A 21,266-nucleotide genomic window follows, 5' to 3' on the forward strand; every position below is an offset into this window, starting at 1 on the left:
CCATAGAGATTCAGATGATCAGATGTCTCAGCTTCACTACTGAGGTAAACATTGATTTTGTGAGGCCACTTCTTTCCCCCCAGGAATTTTCTCCCCAATAACTATTTTTATTCCCTTTACCTTATGTGTGTGGGATAAAGGAATCACTTTAGAACTCTTGCCAGCTGTGTGACCTTGGGCAAGTGGCATGTCCCCTCTCTGTACCTGTTCCCTGGATAACAACAATTTCTTGCCTCTTAGAGTTTCTGTGACAATTAAATGAGTTAATACATTTTGGCACATGGTGGACACTCAAGCCATATTAAGAAAAACTCATTTTCCCAAATACACCTTCTACCTCTTTCTACTTCTGAGCTTGAGCATCCATTCTGATCTCAAGCTCTATTCCAGGAGTTCTTAAACCAGTCTCCAGGAAGTCAAGAAGCTCCCAAGAGACTATGCAAAATTGTGTGTATCTGTGTGTTTATTTTTTCTAGGGAAAGGGTTCATTGCTTTCATCAGCTTTTCAAAGAGCTCTGGGGCGTAAAAAAAATAATAATAAAGAATCTCTGTCAGACATATCTGAGTCAGATCTTGACAGCTTCATATTCTAGCTATGAGGACTACAGACTTGAGAGAAGATCAAGGATAACTATTTTAGAAAGGTAAAATAAAAAAATATTGCTATGGTTTGAATGTGTCCCCCAAAAAATGTGTGTCAGAAACCTAATCACCGTTGTAACAGTGTTAAGAGATAGAACTTTTAAGAGGTGATTAGGCCATGAGTCTCTGTCCTTATGAATGGATTAATGTTGTTATTACCAGAATGTGTTCCTTATAAAAGGATAAGTTCAGAATCTCTCTCTCTCCACCCCCCAACCCCCGGCACCTTCTCTCCCCTTCTCTCCTCCACTCCTCCACCTTTTTCCTTCCACCATGGTATGACACACCTTGACAGCAAGAAGGCCCTCACCAGATGCCAGTCCCTTGTTCTTGGACTTCCCAGCCTCCAGAACCATAAGCCAATAAATTTCTTTCCATATATTAATTACCCAAGCTGTGGTATGCTGTAATAGCAGCACAAAATGAACTAAGGAAAATAGAAAATGAACAAATGCCCAAGTTTTATTTAGCTCATTAATTAATGAGAGAACTGCTAAGATGTCATAACCAGCTCAAAGGTGAACATGCACACATATTAAAGGAACAGACAAGCATACAGGCAATCAGGAATGCTGAAATGAATTACAAATAAAGAAAAACAAGAGTCAATAGCCATAGGGAAACAATCAATTTCATCTCCACCAAGCATGACTTATTTGCATTTCTAGTGACAAGAATCACTTTCATTTCTAACCATTCTCTACTCATTGAAGTTGAAAAATAGCTCAAAGATAATAAAGATGCAGATATTCTGAAAGAATGTGCTAGACAAAATACCCTGTAATCTTTATGGGCCCTTTTCAAAATCTTTCAAAAATTTGTACCCGCATAAAGTTACTTTGTCTATCTGAATCTCAGTTTCCTCATCCATTAAATGGGGATGACAAGACCTGCCTCAGAAGATTGCCGTGAAGATTATATTAGATGATGTGCGTATAGTTTTGTATGAATAAAACACTTTATGAGTGTAGGAAATCTTTATTGCTTTTCAAGCTCCTCTAGAACTCAAGTTTAAAAGCCCATATCTGTAAAGTGTTTTGAACTACAGTAACATTTCTTTAATATCCATTCACCTTTTATAGTTCAATTTCTTAAAAGGCTAACCCGGAGGCCAAGTTGGGTGGATCACGAGGTCAGGAGATCGAGACCATCCTGGCTAACACGGTGAAACCCCGTCTCTACTAAAAATACAAAAAATTAGCCGGGCGTGGTGGTGGGTGCCTGTAGTCTCAGCTACTAGGGAGGCTGAGGCAGGAGAATGGCATGAACCCAGAAGGCAGAGCTTGCAGTGAGCCAAGATCATGCCACTGCACTCCAGCCTGGGTGACAGAGCAAGACTCCATCTGAAAAAAAAAAAAAAAAAAAAAAAGGCTAACCAAGCAATAGAAAATGAGCAAAAAGCAAAAATAAGAGATTCACAGGAAAAACATACAAATGGATACTAAACATATGAAAATATTCTCAACCTCACTCATAATTAAAAATGTAAGTAAGTTAGTAATGAAATATATTTTTAACCCTTCAGCTTGGCAAATATTTAAAATGTTGGTGAGGAATTGATGAAACAGGCACTCTCATATATAAGAAAGTGTGAATTAGTAAATCATTTTTGAAGACAGTTTGGCATCAACTATTAATATTCTAAATGCAAATCTCTTGACCTGCTAATTGTATTTGCAAGAATTTATCCAATAAATACACATGTATATAAACACTGTATATAAGAATGTTCACCAAGGCTTTATAATAGCAAAAACTAGAAACCATCTAAATAGGACACTGGTTGAGTCTATTGTAATATATTCATCTGGCTGTTAAAAATAAGAGATTGTAATGTACCTCATGAGAAATTACCATTAGATATGTCATTAAATAGAAATATCAAGTTGCAGAACAGTATTATGATCTCACTTAAGAAAAAAAGATAATGATATCTTTATAAAAACAACCTTTTGTATAAATGTATGAGGTACAAGTGCCATTTTGTTACATGCATAGATTGTATTGTGATCATCAAGGCTTTTAGGGTTATCCATCCTTCAAGTAATGTACATTGCACCCATTAAGTAATTTTCTCATCATCTATCCCCCGCTCACCCCCTCATCCTTTCAAATCTCCATTGTCTATCATTCCACTTGCTATGCCTATGTGCACATATCTTTTAACTCCCACTTATGAGTGATAAATACAATATTTGTCTAACTGTGCCTGACTCCACTTAGATAATGAGCTCTAGTTCCATCCATGTTCCTGCAAAAGATATAATTTTATTCTTTTTTATGCCCGAATAGTATTCCATTGTGTATGAACATTACATTTTCTTCATCCAATCCTCCAGTAACAGACGCTTAGGTTAATTCCATATCTTTGCTATAGTGAATAGCGCTGCAATACACATATGAGTGCAGGTATCTTTTTGATATACTGATTTCTTTTCCTTTGGGTAGATACCAAGTAGTGGGACTGCAGAATTAAATGGTAGCTCTATGTTGAGTTCTTTGAGAAGTCTCCATGCTGTGCTCCATGCTTGTACTAATCTACATCCTTTATAGGCCAGTGGTTTTTGCATAAGTCAGTTTCTGCTCCATATCAAACTACCCCAAAACTTAGTGGCCTGAAACAGCAATCGCTTCTTTGGTTCATAGTTCTGTGGCTTGACTAGGTTCTTCATCTGGTGTGGGCTGACTCAACTAATCTCAGCTGGTCAATCTATGGCCACTGGGTGATCTAGGATGACCTCACTCACAGGTCTGGGTTGGCAGGCTGTTAGCTGAGGTAACAGAGTGAGTGGGCCACATGGCTCTCATCAGCTTCTTCATTTAGGAGTCACTGGATTCCAACAGCACAAAAGCAGAAGCTAGGAAAGACTCCTGAAGCTTAAGGCTCAGAATTCATACATCACTCCTGTTGCATTCTATTGGTTAAAGCAAAACAAACCCAGCTCAGAGTGAAGGTATGGGAAAGTAGATTCCTCCTCTTTGTGGGAAGTGCTGCTGAGTGCCATTCCGTATTAGCATGTTTTCACACTGCTATAAAGAACTACCCCAAACTGGGTAATTTATAAAGGAATGAAGTTTAATTGATTTATAGCTCAACGTGGCTTGGGAGGCCTCAGGAAACTTACAATCATGGCAGAAGGGGAAGGGGAAGCAAGTCACCTCCTTCACGTGGCAGCAGGAAGGAGAAGTGCTGAGTGAAGGGGGAAGAGCCCCTTATAAAACCATGAGATCTCATGAGAATTCACTCACTATCATGAGAACAGCATGGCGTAAACCATTTACCTCCACCCGGTCTCTCCTTTGACATGTGGAGATTATGGGGATTATAATTCAAGATGAGATTTGGGTGGGGACACAAAGCCTAACCATATCACATGCCTTGTTTACCACCCACCATGACTCTCAATGCCCATCTCATCCAGACCTCTTCCCTGAACTCTCCTGACAGCTACACTTGTATGTCTGTCTAATAGGCATTCAAGCTTAACATGTCTATGTACAAACTCTATGAACTACCCTCCCCAAACCTGCTTCTTCCTCAGCCTTCCCCCTCCCAGCAAATTGCAATGACTTTCTTCTAGCTGCTCAGGCTAAAATCCCAACAGCATCCTCAATAACTCTCTTTTCTAATCAACCAGCAAACCCAGCATTCAACCCCACCTCCCTGACACCAGACACCAGTGTGTGTGCTCTAATGCCCACAGACACTCCCTAGTCTCCCTGTTCTCACCTTGCCCACCGGGCTCTATTCCTCACTTGACAGCCCAAGAAATCTTGGTAAAATATGAGTGAGATCACACCTCTCAGAACTCTAAGTTCTTTTCTGTCTCAATAGAAATAAAGTCAAAGTCAAAGTCCTTCACATGGCCAGCTTGGAAGGCCCTGGGTCTCCTAACACTTCCCCAGTGCTCTCTGCCCCAGCCATGCTGGCCTCCTGCCCACCTGCTGATCCAAGGCACAAATCATCCTGCCCCAAGGCTTTTGCACTTACCATTTATTCATTCTGCCTGAAGCATCCTTCTCCAGCTATTTAAACAGCTCACTCCCTCACTTTCTCTTGTCTTCCCTCAAATATCAACCACAGAGCCACCCCCACACACTATCATTCTCTAGCCCTATACCCCACTTTATTGTTTTTATAACACGTATCAACACCTGATATATTATACATTCATTTATTTACTTATTGTCTATATCCCAACAGTAGAATGCTGGTTCATTTTGAGGAATCAAAACGGGGCCTGGCACATTGTAGGCACTCAATATTTGTTCTATGCACATGCAGTGTGCACACACATGTGCATGTGTCTATTTAGGCATAGAAAATTTCTAGATGAATACACAAAAAAACCATGACAACAATTACATCCAGGGAGTGAGCTGGAAGTATCATGCAATAGAGACAGAAATGTTTATTTTCACCGATGACCCTCAGTGTTTGAATTTTTGCTGTTAAGTCTATAATTCTATAAATTAAAATGTTAATAAATAACAGAACAATTAATGATGTTTCTCTCCTATCTTTCACATTTTACAATTTTACATTCTGCTACCAAAGAAAATGTTAGTTTGCTCTTCTGGTGCTGGAGGGGTCTCCCATGGGGACTGGGGGGGGGGGGTCAGCCAATTAGCCATTCCTGCAAATAACAGGAGGGAGAAGTAAAGGGCTGGAAGGGGTTATCCAAAGGAGGGAGAGCAGGACTCAGGGGACAAGGAGAAGCGAACAGGGAACTCTGGGACCCAAAGCAAAAGGAGATCAGGTCCACTCACAGAGAAAAACGGCAGGCCTAGAATTAGAGAAAAGAAGCCCTCCCACCCAAGAAACAGCTCTTACACATAGGATTACACATAGGATGGTTGTAAAGTAATCTCAGGGGCATAACGGCAGAGGATGAGCAGAAAAAAAAACACCTCCAGCCGGGCATGATGACTCATGCTTGTAATCCCAGCACTTTGGGAGGCCAAGGCAGGCGGACTGCCCGAGGTCGGGAGTTCAAGACCAGCCTGGCCAACATGGTGAAACCCTATCTCTACTAAAAATACAAATAAATACAAAATAATACAAAAAAACACCCATCTCTACTAAAAATATGGGTGTGGTGGCAGGCACCTCTAATCCCAGCTACTCCAGAAGCTGAGGCAGGAGAATTGCTTGAACCTGGGAGGCAGAGGTTGCAGTGAGCCGAGATGGCACCATTGCACTCCAGCCTGGGCAATAGAGGGAGACTCTGTCTCAGAAATTAATCAATCAATAAATAAACAAACAAACAAAAACACCTCCTGTGGAGATTAGGCCAGGGAGCTGGTTCACTGCTTCTCAGACAGATACACATACAGACCATGGTAATGCCTGAGCTGAGGCCTCTAATCAATATCTGAGCAAGATGTTACAGGGGAACCAAGGCAGTGGCGGGGTGGAAACAGGATTGGGTTCTGGTGTCCTTTTTATAAGCAAGTCATCTGCAGAATTCTGCAAAACACAGGATTCACTTGACAAGGTTTTGAGCCCCTGCTCTGTGCTCAGAACTTTTATTTAAAGCTTTCTGGCACCCCCACCCCACCTTTTTTGGGTTTTTTTTGAGACAGAGTCTTGCTCTGTCACCCAAGCTGGAGTGCAATGGCATGATCTTGGCTCACTGCAACCTCCGCCTCCCAGGTTCAAGTGATTCTCCTGCCTCAGCCTCCCAAGTAGCTGGGATTACAGGTGCCCGCCGCCATGCCTGGCTAATTTTTGTATTTTTTAGTAGAGATGGGGTTTCACCACATTGGCTGGGCTGGTCTCAAACTCCTGACCTCAGGTGATCCACCCGCCTAGGCCTCCCAAACTGCTGGGATTACAGGCATGAGCCACCATGCCCAGCTCAGCAAATGTTTATCGAGCACTTAATGCCAGGCACTTAACATGTATTATTTTGTTTATTGCTCCCAGAAACATTTTTTTTGGACAGGCTCTCACTCTGTTGCCCACGCTGGAGTGCAGTGGTGCAATCATGGCTCACTGCAGCTCTGAACTCCTGGGTTCAAGCCATCTTCCCACCTCAGCCCCCCAAGTAGCTGGGACTACAGGAATGTGCCACCACACCTGGCTAATTTCTTTTACTTTTTGTAGAGGTAGAGTCTCACTATGTTGCCCAGGGTCTAGCAACTTATCTCCATTTGAAATTCAAACTCAGATCCATGTGGCTCCAAAGCCTAGGGTCTTAGCCCTCAGGCCATACACATAGTACTTTACACCGTGCCGTGCTGAAATACACCAGGGACCTCACCATCTGGCCCCCATGAGTGACTCTCCCACCCTCTAGTCTTTGTTTCTGCTGTTCACACCAAGTCCATCTTATCTCCACCTACACAAATCAGAGCCCACCTCCAGTTCCAGCCCCATTTCCTGCTTCCCCCCTCCCAGGGCCCTAGTCAGACTTAACCTCTTCCACACGGGTCTTTAGGCACTCTTTGTTCAGACATTCATGATATAAAGTAAACTTCTGGCCTGGGATTCGGGAAGCCTGAGCTCTGGTCACATCCCCATCCTGCATGGCAGGCAGTGACCGATCTGCCACCTACTTTCAGCAACTCAGTTTCCTCATCTGTCCGATAAGACTGATCAATATGACTTCTGAGGTATCTTCCAGTTCTGATATTCTGGAACTCTCTCCAGTTTGCAGAAAGCCAGATTCTGAACCCAGACTCCTTGCCTGAGTTCCCAGGAGATGTCGAGTCACTTCCTTACTATGCCCCAGGATCCCAGTCAGAAACTGGCTCAAATAGCACTGACTCCTTTCTCCCCGAAAGGTGGAGGCCAGGACTAATGAGCATGGTTTGCCATGAGCCTCAGGGTCTGCAGAGAAAGGTTCCCAATGGAAGCTATTACTAATCTTTCTCTGGGGCCATGGCTAACAAAATAGTCCCCTGTGGGCTGAGTCACTCAAATTAATTGTTTGGTTTCTTTTTTTATGATTGACACATAATAATTATACATAATAATGGGATACAATATGATGTTTTGATACATGTATACATTGTGTACTGATCAAATCAGGGTAATTAACATATCCATCACCTCAAACATCTATCTGGAGCTAAACACAAAGGAAGAGCAGAAGGGGCTGGAGTCAAGGGGGAGGTCAGGGAAAACTGTGAACAATGGGCAAAGCAGATGATTGGGTGTCAGGACCGGCTGCAAGCTTCACAGGGCCCAGTGCAAATGAAATCAAGAACCCCACTTTAAAAGAGGATTAAGAATTACAAGACTGCAACAGCAGAGCATTAAACGAAGTGTGTGCTCCTCTTAAGAACAGAGCCCTGGGTAACAACACAAGTCACATATTGAGGCTGGCCCTGCTGGGTGTCCTTCCCATGGAGAGCTGGGCATTGCATAGTAGACCCCAGAGGCAAGCAGACTCTGCAGGTTCTGCACCTAGGGCTGTCTTCGCTGGACTCTTCTGCAGCTCTGTATAGATAGAAGTTAACGTGCAGAGGGCTCCCAATGATCCAGATATTTCCCATTCATAACACTGCATGGGGTTCCTGTCCATGGTAGCCCAAATGAATTTTGTCCAATAGAGAATATAGCTCTCCCTGAAGTCCAATTTTCATTGAACCATTGGTAACATCTTACTGGCTCCCTCATTAATTAATGAGTTAAATAAAATCTCTGCCAGGTGTTCGTTTTATATTTCTAAGAGAATTACAATTTTAATATTGAAAACTATCCTTTAACAGGGGAAACAAGTTCAGATAGTCATAACCAGGATGGCCAGATAATTTAGCATCCCAACCAGGACACCCTTGAGAACAAAAAGGAAAGGCTGTTAATAGTCATAGTATGACAACTAGGTATAAACCAGGACTGCCCAAACAAACTGGGACCTTAGTCACACTGACTACAACAGACAAATGGGTGTTGTTGAAGCATTTGATGAAGACTTTTACTGTCATGGAGAAATACTGGCTTGATGCAAGTCCAAGTGGATAAGTTAAAGAGACTAAAGGACATATATAAAAGGCACACTCCTGCCTCAGGGTCTTGGCACTGGTTGTTCCCACTGCTTAAAACACTCTTTCCCCACAATCCCACATGACCCCTCCCACACCTTCCTTAAGCCTTTATTCCAACACCACCTTCCCAGGGAGGCCTTCCCTGACCAGAGGGCTTACCGTGAACCCTCCCACTCCCACCTCCTCGTAACCATAGCCCTTTGTCTGCTTTCTTGTCCTCCATAGTACCTGATATACCCTATGATTTACTTTTCTTTCAGTTTGCTCCTTATCTCCCCTATAGCATGCAAGCTTCAGATTCCTGACTACTTTGTGCACTGACGGGTCCCAAGTGTCTAGAACAGTGCCTGGCACACAGTAAAGACTCAATAAATATTTGTGAAATGACTGCACTAATTACCAGATTGCTATCAGCCCTAAGAAATATTCAACACTTCCACTAACTGCTTGGATAATGATACAGATGGTATGATTAGAACACTGGAGGAGAACCAGAAATTTAGAGTAGATTCATTCATCCATAAAACCAATAATATCAAGTCCCTATGTGCCAGGCCTTGTTCCAAGTGCTAGGATTCAGTGGTGAACAAGACAGACCAAAGCCCTACCCTGGTAGGGATTACCCACGTGTGTGTGTGTGTGTGTGTGTGTGTGTGTGTGTGTGTGTGTGTGTGTATGTTCAGAAGCCTCGTAAGGGGCTTACCCTCCAGCAGAGAAAGACAGAACCAAAATAAACACAATAAAGAAGTAAACTGTATAGGATACCAAAATATAATAAGTGATATAGAATAAAAGCAAAGATGTGGCAGGGCTAAGGGGAAGAGGTTAAGGGGAAGACCCCACTGCAGGTGGGCTGCAGGTTGCAGTAATGAAGAGAAGCCCCTACAAGATTTGACTTGAGCAAAGGTTCAAAGGTGAATGCCCACCTTAAAGACGAATGGCCCCAGGAGACAGACTGGCCCTGTGGAGAGGGACTGGCACTCTGAGTCAGAAGTGGGTTCTCATCCCATCTTCCATAGACAGCTCTGTTTCCATATCTATTATTGTATAACAAACCACCCCAAAAGTAGAGCCTTGACAGCCACAACTGATCATTTCTTATGATTCTGTGGGTTGACCAGGCTCAGCTGATGGTTCTTCTGCTCACATAGCATAGGGTGAGGTCCCTCATGCCGCTGGGGCTGGAACATGCAGGCTGAGGCCTTTCACCCTCCAGGCCTCCTAACCATGTACTCAGGTCTGATCTTTTTTACAGTGAGGTGGCTGGCTTCCCAGAGCTAGCATTCCAATGAGACAAGCCCAGTGTGCAAGTGCTTATTGAGCTTTTGCTTACGTTGCTTGCTGATGTCACAAGGCCACACCCAGGGTCCATGTGGGAGGAGACTACACAAACATGTGAAGATCTGGAAGTGTGATTCACTGGGGGGTCACCAGTCTAACAGTCTACCCCATGGTGCATGACCTTGAACCACTTAATTCAAAACAATCTCTCCGTACTTCATTTTCCTCATCTGTAAGGTGAAAGCATAAACATCAGTGCTCTCTGAGGTGCCTTCTCCTACCAGCCTTCTTACAATGGAAAAATCACAATGGAAAAAAATCTTGAAGAGCTGGCTGAAACAAGATGAAACTTCCTGTTAATAAATATAAGGACCTGCCCTTGAGACCAGAAAACCAACCAGGAAAGTTCATGAAGAAAAAGAGGTGGCTTAGTAATCATCTACAAGAAAAGGTTTAGGTAGTTTATTCCAAGGTGAGCTCAGTAGAAGTTAGCAATGTGCTACAGCCCCCTAATGAGTTAATGGGACCTTCAACTGCATAAATGGGAGCATTAGATGAAGGCTAAGGGAGGTGATACTCCTCTGTAATCCAGCCCTAACTGGAGTGATGCATTTCCTTCTTGGTGCTTCCTCTTGAGAGAAATGCAGACAAAGTGGACCATGCACAAGAGAAATGACCTGCAGAGAGATCAGGCTGGCACCATCTGAACCCACAATTAGTCTTAGTCTCACTAAGACTGGAATAGCTACATTGCGTGAATCCTGACCTAAGGCAGTGGGGAGTAGACGGCACCACCTGTGAGGTGTTCTCACCTAAAAAATTGAACCTGACTCCAGTTCTTCTATAGACTTAAGTACCTATTTACAGCAAGCATAGAGGATAGAAAAAAAAAATTAAACACCATGCAGAACTAATCAGCCATGTTCAGAATATAGGACAGTCAGCAGGACAAATGATTCCATTTCTCCAACAAATCTATGGCATGGGCCGGGCATGGTGGCTCATGCCTGTAATCCCAGCACTTTGGGAGGCCGAGGCTGGAGGATCATTTGAGGTCAGGAGTTTAAGACTAGCCTGGCCCACATGGTGAAACCCAGTCTCTACTAAAAATACAAAAATTAGCCAGGTGTGGTGGCACAGGCCTGTAATCCCAGCTACTCGGGAGGCTGAGGCAGGAGAATTGCTTGAACCTGGGAGGTGGAGGTTGCAGTGAGCCGACACTGCACCTCTGCACTCCAGCCTGGGCAACAGAAATAGACTCTGTCTCAAAAAACAAACAAACAAACAAAAACAAATCTACAGCATGGAAAAAATAGGAGAGGAACTGTTCAGAATAAAAGCTACTTCAGGTACGTAGCACGCAAACACACTACGTAAATCTTTTCTAAACCCTGATTTTGAAAAAAAAATAAAATTAAGAAAAACCTTAGATACAATCAAGGTACTCTGAATATGGACTGAGTAACAGAGGATATTAAAATTTTCTGTTAATTGTGTTGACCGTCATAATAATGTGTTTTTTTTTTTACTTGTACAAATGTATGGGGTACATGCGAATTGTGTTACATGTATGTAATGCATAGTGATCAAGTCAGGGTATTTAAGATGTCCATCCCCCAAGCACAATTCTGCTATCAAACAGTGAATATATTCCTTTTATCTTACTGTACGGTTGCACCCTTTAACCAAGGGGTGTCCAATCTTTTGGCTTCTCTGGGCCACACTGGATGAAAGAATTGTCTTGGGCCACACATAAAATACACTAACACTAACAATAGCTGATGAGCTTAAAAAAAATCACAAAAAAAATCATAATGTTTTGTTTTTTGTTTGTTTGTTTTTAACATCCTTGCTCTCTCTCCCAGGATGGAGTGCAGTGGCGCAATCTCAGCTCACTGCAACCTCCGCCTCCCGGGTTCAAGTGATTCTCCTGCCCCAGCCTGCTGAGTAGCTGGGATTACAGGCACACACCACCATGCCTGGCTAATTTTTGTATTTTTAGTAGAGACGGGGTTTCACCATGTTGGTCAGGCTGTTCTCAAACTCCTGACCTCGTGATCCACCTGCCTCAGCCTCCCAAAGTGCTGGGATTACAGGCAAAAATCATAATGTTTTAAGAAAGTGTACGAATTTGTGTTGGGCGGCATTCAAAGCCATCCTGGGCCACATGTGGCCTGCGGGTCACGGATTTGACAAGCTTGCTTTAACCCATAATTTGATTTTTTAATGTTCCTCTGATGCACATGAAAATCTTATAAGAAAAAAGACATAATGTTTTGGCCCTGCTTTAAAATACTCCAAAAGACACACACACACACACACACACACACACACACACACACACACAAGAGGGTTGGAGAGATTTTAAAAAACGACTGGCATAATGTTACTAGATGTTGCAACTTGCTGGTGGGCAAATGGGTATTCATTAAGCTATCTTCTCTACCTTTGTATATGCTAGAAATTTTCCATAATAAAAAAGTTAATCCAGAAATCATTTATTTATTTTTTAATAAAAGAAGACTAGAACAGAAAAAAATTATCTGGAAGGCACAGGTTCTCCAAACCAGGTCTCCTGAGGGTCACATGAAGGAACCAGGGTGCTTGGGAGGCAGCTGGGGACCTCCGAGATACACCCCAATGGTCAAATGTCTGAACAGCTTGTCTGGCATAAGAGGGGAGACTTGCTCTGCACCGCCCCACCAGGCAAAACCAGGACCAAAATGCAAAAATCTAGAAAGGCAAGTTCAAGTTTAATAATGAAAACCAGAAGAGGAAGTTGCCTGAACTCCCCTTCTCCCTCCACCTCTGCAACCCCTCCTCCACCACAGCCCTGCAGGAACCCTGCCTCCCAACCACTCTGAATCATCTGAGGCTCCAGGAACATTCCTAGCTCTCAGGCACATTCCTAGCGCACACCCTTCCCCTGCGCTGTCCTTGGTCAGAAATATCCTCTCCTCTCTTCAGCTATTGTAATTCTACTCAAACTTCAAGGCCCTACTCAAACAGCTGCCCTCCTCCCACCCCTCACAGTCCTCACTCCCTCCTTTAAAATAAGAACACCCTTTGTATATAACACGAGTGCTTAGAATGAGCTGGGTGGCTATTACATGCATATGACTTTGCAGCTTAGAAAAAGTGTTATATTATCTTTATAGATAGATATCATATATCAGTTATATATTATCTTTTATAGTGATTCTTCCTTTTCACTCCCACAACATTATGTACCTTTATTGAGATTATAGAGGTCCCATATACTGAGGTCCTACCACGTGCCAAATGCTTTATTCTTATACCAATCCCATGACACAGGCATCATAAGTGTCAGAGAGGGGAGGCAACTTACTCAGTGTTACACAGCAGGGGTCTCATTTGAATTCAGGCTTGTCAAAGCCTCTATAAATGTGCACATGATGTGTGCATGTATGTATGCCTAATCCGTGCGAGTATACACTGTGTTTATACACACAGCCTCCCCTTCTGCACTGTGTTTGTTCTCTTCTCTAGCAGTGTCTAGCATATGGTAAATGCTCAATAAATGTTAGATGAATGAATATATCCTGCATTATGACTACTTAGCTTTGTGCCTACAATAACCCCCACTACTATAAACTTGTAAACGCTGAAATAAATACATGGATTTAGGCTCCAGGATTCCAAGTGGGATAGAGAAGCAGTCCTCGAAGATGAGTGTCAAGACTCGGACAGAGAGTGGCAGGCGCCTACCAAGGTCACCAGGAGGTCGATGGAGGGCTGGAGGGAGGAGAGGGGCTGAGGGGGCCTCCATTGTGGTCACTTTCACCAGCCCGGGCTGCTCCCAGACATTCTCAGGGTTTGGGAAAAAGAAGGCCTCTCACCTCTTCCCCAGCAGCCTGGGCCCTGACCGCTGTGTGACCCCTGGGAATAGGGACCTGTACTCCCCAGGGAGGAAGGTTACAGCCAGGAGGCAATAAAGTCATTTCATGGTAATTAGAATCGTAACCAATTTAAGTCATTTACAGCTCTCAAACAATTACAGGGTGGTTCTTATCGCCCCAAGAATCCCGAGATGTTATTTGAAGGGGGCCATAAACTGGGAACCTGGTTGGGTGTGGGGGGAGTAGACAGGGAAGACGAGAGAAGGAAAGATGGCTGCTCATGGCAATGAGAGAAGAGGAGGCTTTTTAAAGTTCTATGGCGGGCTGCTCTCTACAGCAGATGTGGGTGGGACAGGCCCCTTGCTGTGGATTTAGTGGGAGAAACATGTCCCATCCCTAGAAGTTTCCTCTCCAGAATCACAAAATATCAGAGCTAGAAAGCCTGAAGAAACATCTAGTCCAGCATTTCCCAAATAGAACCCTGGATATCTTGTGATTCCTGAGATGTTTGTAGGTATTTGATGAAAAGTTTCCTAGGATGAATGGGTTTGGGAAATTTGTAAAGCGTGGCTCCCTCGTACAGAATCTCGGAGCTCATTGCACGTCCAAGGTTCTGGGAAGATCTATGGGAAAGAAACCAGGTTCCGCAGGAAAGTGTAACTGTGTGGAACCCAGTGCGTCTCAGACTTTGACCACGAGGCTTTTTAACGCCCATTGAAATCTATTAATAACACAACAAAGCTCAGGAAATCTGCACCTGCGTCTCTCGTTTCCTTCCCACTCTGGGGCCGAGGCTAGAATGAGTGGCTTTCTGTTCCATGACAACACATGCCCTTGGTTGGGGCAGGTATTTGCACCCAAAACAGTGGGCAGTCAGCCTTCTGGGGGTACTTTTGGAAGATAACGGGGGTGGTAGAAATAACATACAGAGATCCCAAATATCCTTTACCCAGTTTTCTCCAATGGTAAGATCTGGCAAAACACTATCACAACTAGGATATTGACATTGACACAGTCAAGATACATAAAATTTCCAAAAACACAAGATTCCTCATGTTGCCCTTTATAACCATACTCACACCCCTCCCACCTTCACTTTGTCTTTAATCCCTGGCAAACACTAATCCGTTCTGCATTTCTATCGTTTTATCCTTTCAATCGTTTATATAAGTGGAATCATGCAGTTTGTAACCTTTAGTGATTGGCTTTGTTTACTCAGCATAACTCTCCTGAGGTCCACTCAAGTTGCTTCGTGTGCCAATGGTCCATTGCTTTTTACCACTGAGAACTATGCCATGGCGTGGATGCACCACACAGTTTGTTTGATCATTATTCACCCCCTGAAAAACAGCTGAGTTCCTTCCAGAGTGTGGCTATTGTGAATAATGATGCCTTAAATATTTGAATACAGGTTTTCATGCGAACACATCTTCATTTCTCTGAGATAAATTATTGGGAATGCCATGGCCATATTGCATGTTTAGTTTTTAAAGAAACTGCCAAGCTGTTTGCCAGAGTGACTGTGCCATTTTACATTCCCGCCAGCAACAATGAGTGATCTAGTTTCTCTGCATCCTCATCAACATTTAGTATTAACAGTACTTTTAAGTTTAGTCTTAATGATAGATATATAGTGATATCTCATTGTGGTTTTAAGTTGCATGTCTCTAGTTGCTAATGACATTGAATATCATTTCATGTGCTTATTTGCCACCCGTATATCTTCTTCAGTGAAATTTCTTCATATCTTTTCACTATGTTCTCACCAAATGGTTTGCTTTTTAGTACTGAGTTTTGAGAGTCATTTAAATATTATAAGTACTATCATTTTACAGACATGCAGATTGGAAATCTTTTCTCCTACACAGTAGCTTGTCCTTTTATTCCCTTAACAGGGTTTTCATAGAGCAATAGTTATTAATTTTGATAAAGCCCAATTTATTGTTATTCTCTTATGGATCTTGCTTTGAGTGGCAAGTCTAAGATTCTTTGCCTAGCCAGAGAGCCCAAAGATTTTCTTCTATTTTCTTCCTAGAAGTTTCTTCATTTTGCATTTTAAGTCTATTATTCATTTGAAGTTAATTTTTATCTAAGGTGTGAGACATAGGTTGGGGTCTCCATTTTGCCTGTGGGTGCCCAATTGTTCTAGCACCACTCATTAAAAAGGCTATCTTTCATCAACTCGATTGCTTTTGCACCTTCATCGAAAACGGTTGAACATATTTGTGTTCAGTTATTTCTGGGTTCTACATTCTGTTCCACCTGTGTGTCCATTGCTTCAGCAACACTACTTGGTCTTCATTACCATAGCTGTATAGTAAGTCTTGAAAGTGGGTAGACTGACTCCTTCCTCATTATTCTTGTTTTACAAAATGATTTTACCTTACCTTCTAGTTCCTTTGTCTTTGCACATAAATTTTAGAATAATCTTGTCTGTATGTACAAAAACAATCTTGTTGGTATTTTGATAGGAATTGTGTTAAATATGTATATGAATTTGAGAAGAACTGACAGATGTACTATGTTGAGTCTTCTGATTCGTAGCACAGCATGTGTCTCCATTTATCCAGCTCTCCTTCTATTGCTTTCATCAACGTTGTGTAGTTTTTAGAATGCAAATCCTTTACAAGTTTTATTAGGTTTACACCTATGTGTTTCTCTTTTTTGTTAAGAAATGCACATGATATTGCACTTTTAACATTGGTGGCCATATGTTTCTTGCTGTACATATAAATACAACTGATTTTGGTGAGTTCTTTTTGTGTCTTGTGAACTTACTAATTCACTTGTTAATTCTAGGAGTTTTTCATAGATTCCTTGGAATTTTTTATATAGATAATCATGTAATCCAAAAATAGGGACAATTTTATTTCTTCCTTTATGATTTGCATGCCTTTTCTTTTCTTGCCTTATTGCATTAGTCAGAATTTCCAGCACAAGGTTGAATAAAAGTGGTAGGAACTGTGAGTGCAGACATTCTCACCTTATTCTTGATCTTAGGGGAAAAGCATTCATTCTTTCACCATTAAGTGTAATGTTAGCTTTAGATTTTTTTTTTGATGTTCTTTATCAAGATGAGGAAGTTCTCCCCATTTTTATTTTTCTGAGAATTTTTGCATGAATAGGTACTGAATTTTTAAAATGCTTTTTCTGAATTAAATGACATGATCATGTAATTCTTCTTTTTCAGGCTGTCAATATGGTAAATTACACTGGTTGATTTTTCGAATGTTAAACCAACTTTGCATCCCTGGAATAAACCTCATTTGATCATAGTGTATAATTATTTTTATATATTACTGCATTCTATTTGCTCAAATTTTGTTAAGGACTTTTGCATCTGTATTCACAAGAAAAATTGGTTTGTAATTTACTTTTTTGTACTATCTTTTAAATCCACTCTACCAGTCTCTGTTTTTAATTGGTATGTTTTAATTAATATAATTATTAATATGTTAGGGCTTGAGTCTATCATCTAATTTTTTTCTGTTTGTTCTCTGTGTTTTGGTTTCTCTGTTGTATTTTTGTGGCATATTTGAACATATTTTCCATTTTTAATTATCTATAGTATTTCTGAGTGTATACCTTTTATTGGTTGCTCTAGGTATTACGTTACATATACCGATGACTTACCATAGTCCACTGGTGTCATCATTTTATCAGTTCAAGTAAAATATGGAAGCTTGCCTCCCTACATGTTCCTTTACTCTCTCCCATTTATAATATGTCTTAAATGTTTCCTCTATCTACATTTAGAACCATATCAGGCAGTGTTATAATTTTTGCTTTAGCGATCAAGCAATTTATAAAGCTCACAAGGAGAAAGGAAGTGCCTTTTCAGTCCTATCTTTTTCCTCCTTTCCTTCTGGGACTCCAATGACACACGTTTGAACTTTTGTTATAGTGTCCCAGGGCCCTGAAGCTCTGTTCATTTTTTTTCCAATCTATTTTCTCTCTGTTGTTCAGATATCTGTTATTCTATCTTCAGGTTCACTGAATCTTTGCTCTGTCTCCTCCATTCTGATGTTGAGCCTAACCACATAGGTTTTATTTTTTTCTATTATTGTATTTCCCCGTTCCAAAACTTTCATTTGGTTTTTCTTTATCTCTTCTATTTCTTTCCTGAGACTTTCTATGTTTTCATTTGTTTCGGGTGTGTTCTTTATTGCTTGTTGAAGCATTTTTATTGCAACTTCTTTAAAATATTTGAGATAATCCTGACATCTCTGTCCTCTTAGCTTTGGCACCTATTAACCATCTTTTTTCATTCACTTTGACAGCCTCTTAGTTCTTATGATGGGTGATTTTCTAGTGAAACATGAACATTTTTATATTATATTTTGAGATTCAATCTTATTTGAACCTTCTGTTTTTGCCATATGTCTCTAACACCATTCCACTCTGGTCGGGGAAAGAAGGGTACCAGCTCATTACTGTTAAGTACAGGTAGAAGTCCAGATTCCCCCCACACTGACACCCAAGGTAGGGGGAAGGGCTTCTCATTACCACTGGAGGGGGTGGGGTTAGCTCTCCATCTGATCGTCATTGGCACTGCAATGAGTAGGTGGCCTCATTAACTATGGGCAATAATGAAAGTCCTGACTCTCTACAAGGCCTCCTCTGATCACTCCAATAGGGAGACAGAGAGGACTGCTGCCTGGCAGAGTGAAGTCCAGACTCTGCCCATGGTCTTCTCTGATGCCACAAGGTAGGGGCTAGTCCCTAGCCAGTGGGGATAAAATTCTCAGATCCTTACTTACCCTTCTGAGACACCACCCCAGCAAGGGATTTGGAGAGCCTTGTTACAACCTTATTAGTGTGGAAGTAGAGGCCAGTCCCCACTCGGCCTCTGCTGGCCTGGGTGAGGATTGGGCTGTATTTTTTCCTACAGAGTTTGAGTGGAATAGAGCAGTTATTAATCAAAAGATTTCTGTCTTGCTAGGATGCCACTTTTCTGGCCCTTTGGCTAAAGGAAGCAGGCTTTAGGGGGACAAAATGGTCCATTTCCAGGTTGCCAGCTTCTTCAACCCCAATTCGGGAAATGTAAGGAAAAAAAAAAAAAACAGGGAACTCACCATGCCATTCCTTGGATCCCAAGTTCCCTAGCTAGTCTATGTCTTCTCTCCACCTCTTAGAGTCTTCCTGTGTTTATTTCCTAACTGATGTCCATGGTTTTTAGTTGCACTTAGTGGAGAACTCTAGGAAAGTACATCTACTCTATCTTCCCAGACGGAGACGTCTAGATTATGCTTTTCACATCTTTCCACCTTTGCGTATGCTGTTCCTTCTGTCAAGAATAATCCCTCCCCTCTACCAAGAAGCTGTCGCCAGCCCCACAGACTGGTTAGGTGACCCACAGCATCCGCTGTGCCTGGACCACAGTAGTGATCAGACAGGGGTATCTTCTTTCTGCCTGTCTCACGCTCTAAACCATCAGCTTCTTGAAAGAAGGATGAAGTCCTGGTTGACTTTGCCTCCAGCTCACAGCACAGTGTCTGATGCATGGTAGACACTTGATGAATGTTTGCTGAATGAATGAATGATATTCACCGCAGGATTCCCTTCTGCCCTCGGGCAGTGCACAGCATATAAATGAGGAAAACTGCACTGTGTGCCAACTCTTCCTAGACTTTCCTGGTGACCTTGGAAAAATAACCTGAACTGACATCAGTTTCTTCCATGTTGACTAATGAGCAAGAAAATGGGAAAAACGATTGTTACCAAAACTAAATATTTTCAGCAATTAGTATGTGCCAGGCACTGTGCAAACTGCTTTATCTTCATTATCTTATTTAATTCTAAAAATAACCCCAATGCGATGAGTTCTGTTATCTCCATGGCACAAATAAACAGACCAAGGTTCCATGAGGTTGTATAAATTACTCATGGTTGCAGAGTCGATGTAAGGTAAATGTAGGGCAAAAGTCAAACCCAGATATCTCTGCCTCCATCACCCCATGTCAGGTGGAATTCCACAAGACATTCCTCCTGGGCCTAACTTGGATCAGTTCACAAAAATTATGGGACATCCACCACACTCTGGGAGTTGAAGATTTTTTTGAATCCCAAAATATATAAAGGTTACAATCAAAATCAGATAAAGATTTTAGAGGAACTTAAAGCATTAAAGGCGGGGATGGGAAGGAGAATAACATGTATTAGACGTTCTTGGGCAGCCAGGGACTGTGGGCACCGCCTCACATATAACATCCCCCCCAGTCCTCTCAATGGTCCTAGAGGGTTGCTACTGTCAATTGCACTCAAGGTCAAAGGACAGTAAACATTGAAGCCATGCCTAGAACCAGGACCATCTGTCTCCAAGGTTCTCACTCTTTCCAATATATACATTCCCATATAAGGCCTTAGTTCAAGAAATGAAGAAACCAATGTTGGGAGCGGGGGGCCTCATCTCACCAGTCCCTATAGGGTTTGAGCCCACTGAGTGTGATGAGTTGAATGTCCAGGCTCTGGAAGTCCTCGGCTTGTGTCCCAACTCTGCCACCACTGCCCAGCTATGCAAGCTTGAGCTATAAACCCCAATGTCTCCATCTGTAAAACGGGATTGACAAGAGTACTGTATACCTACAGCCCAAGGAATGAGATGCTTTAGGCAACTTATCATAGCACTGGTACATGGCAAACGTTCAATTGCTGGTACTGAGAATCACTGTGCTAAGCTCCAGCATGTCCAATCCTATGCCACATGCTGAGATTAGAAGATGTGGCACATGGCCTTTAGGAAATGTGGCATCTGGCTGGGGAAATGGACAATTAAATGGTTAAACCTCAAGGGAAGAGCCCAAAGATGTGGCAAAAGTAATTGCTTTGAAGAGTCTGAAAAGGTGTCATGAAAATGTGGTAGATTTCTAACCACTGAAAAAGTAAGAAGAAAGAACGACAGGCCGGGTGCGGTGGCTCACACCTGTAATCCCAGCACTTTGGGAGGCCAAGATGGGCAGATCACTTAAGGTCAGGAGTTTGAGCCCAGCCTGGCCAACATGCTGAAACCCTGTCTCTACTAAAAATACAAATAAATTAGCCAGGTGTGGTGGCACATGCCTGTAATCCCAGCTACTCAGGAGGCTGAGACAGGAGAATTGCTTGAACTTGGGAGGCAGAGGTTGCAGTGAGCCAAGATCACGCCACTGCACCCCAGTTCAACCTGGGTGACAGAGTGAGACTTCGTCGAAGGGAAGGGAAGAGAAGGGAAGGGGAGGGGAGGGGAAGGGAGGGAAGGAAGAGACAGAGAGAAGTGGAGGGCTGGCTTTTCAGGACAGGAACAGCACGAACAAAAACCCCAGAGACAGGAAGAGAAGGCTGGTGGGAAGGGAGCAGTGGGCCTCAACTGGAACATAGTCAGGGAGGATGGGGGTATAAGAGCCCGAGAAACCTGATTCTCCATCCTGGGATCCTTCCTCGGGTTTTTCATAATGATGCAATCAAGCCCAGGACAAAGTTGTTTTCTTATCCAGCTTGTGATCTCTGAAA

The 21,266-nt window shown here is 42.4% G+C and overlaps 1 long non-coding RNA gene across 1 annotated transcript in view; it reads right to left on the reverse strand.

The window, feature by feature from the left end:
* LOC129138418 (uncharacterized) overlaps window positions 1-21,266 on the reverse strand; it is a 102,458-nt gene that overhangs the window by 20,054 nt on the left and 61,138 nt on the right. The gene's annotated exons all lie outside the window — the stretch shown is intronic.

The sequence above is a fragment of the Pan troglodytes genome, chromosome 23, assembly GCF_028858775.2.
Source record: "Pan troglodytes isolate AG18354 chromosome 23, NHGRI_mPanTro3-v2.0_pri, whole genome shotgun sequence".
Classification (NCBI taxonomy): domain Eukaryota; kingdom Metazoa; phylum Chordata; class Mammalia; order Primates; family Hominidae; genus Pan; species Pan troglodytes.